This window comes from Oncorhynchus nerka, linkage group LG6 (genome assembly GCF_034236695.1).
Source record: "Oncorhynchus nerka isolate Pitt River linkage group LG6, Oner_Uvic_2.0, whole genome shotgun sequence".
Classification (NCBI taxonomy): Eukaryota; Metazoa; Chordata; class Actinopteri; order Salmoniformes; family Salmonidae; genus Oncorhynchus; species Oncorhynchus nerka.
In genome coordinates, this window is record NC_088401.1 from 2,721,590 (window position 1) to 2,722,611 (window position 1,022).

Here is a 1,022-nt window from a genome sequence, read left to right on the forward strand (position 1 = left end):
TGGATGTCTCATGGTATGGTGGAGTTTGCAAAATCAGTCAACTTTGAGCACTTTTATCACTTGAATGTCACTTTCGGAGCACTTCTACAATGGGCAAATATGTATGGCAGATTTTGTTCAAATCAAAAGGGGTGTTGTCAAAAAGTGATTGAATTCAAATGGATTTAACAAGCCATGATGCCTCTGAGTCATCCAACCGGAGATGCTTTCAGTCCCTCTCAGTCCTGGCCTATCCTAGCCCTCTTTGGGATGATCCACCACTCATCAGGCTCAATCCTTCAAACCCTCACTGGAGCCAGTCCCTCTGATCCTGGCTGAGTCATCCTGCCTTCTAGCCCCTGTCTTGCTCTGTTTGAGTGGTCAATGCTCGAGGCCCCTCTCTGTGGGCCAGCTTCCGGAGAGGCCCCTTCTCACTGTGTGATCCCAGAGGCCAGCGCTTTGCCCTTGTGTCTGGTGAGCGCGTCCTCAAGGAACCCTGCCAGCTTCCCACAGTCCTCCTGCATGGGGTTACACAGGGTTTGAGGTTAGATCATTACAGGTTATTGCAAATGACTATGGCCGTTTGCAATAACATTAGGCAACAAGGATACCTACCTCACTTATGAAGGCGTAATGAACAAGTTCATTGGCAAGGTCTTTGGAGCTGTCAGCTGAAAGATTCATACAAAATAGTTCAGCCTCATACCACGATATGTAAAAAAACAAAACATAATAATGGATATGAAAGTGTCCATTAGAACTCACTCGGAAGGATGTCACAGCTAAGTTGTCGATGGAGCTTGTCGTCCATCTTAAGAAACAGGAAGGGATGCTATGTTAGCTAGCTGGCTTTGGCTATCCAACAGGGAGGGATGCTATTAAGCTAGCTGGTTATGGCTTTCCAACAGGGAGGGATGCTATTGTAGCTAGCTGGCTTTGGCTATCCAGCAGGAAGGGATGCTATGTTAGCTAGCTGGCTTTGGCTATCCAACAGGGAGGGATGCTATGTTAGCTAGCTTGCTATGGCTATCCAGCAGAGAGGG

General features: G+C 47.5%; 1 long non-coding RNA gene across 1 annotated transcript; it reads right to left on the reverse strand.

Annotated features, from left to right (window-relative positions):
- Positions 1–261: 261 nt before the first annotated feature.
- LOC115124114 (uncharacterized) lies at positions 262–811 on the reverse strand. The gene is made up of 3 exons (XR_003862730.2): positions 745–811; positions 595–650; positions 262–497 (listed from the first exon to the last, which is right to left on the reverse strand). It is a non-coding gene; the product is annotated as an uncharacterized LOC115124114 (long non-coding RNA).
- Between the last annotated feature and the right edge of the window lie 211 nt (positions 812–1,022).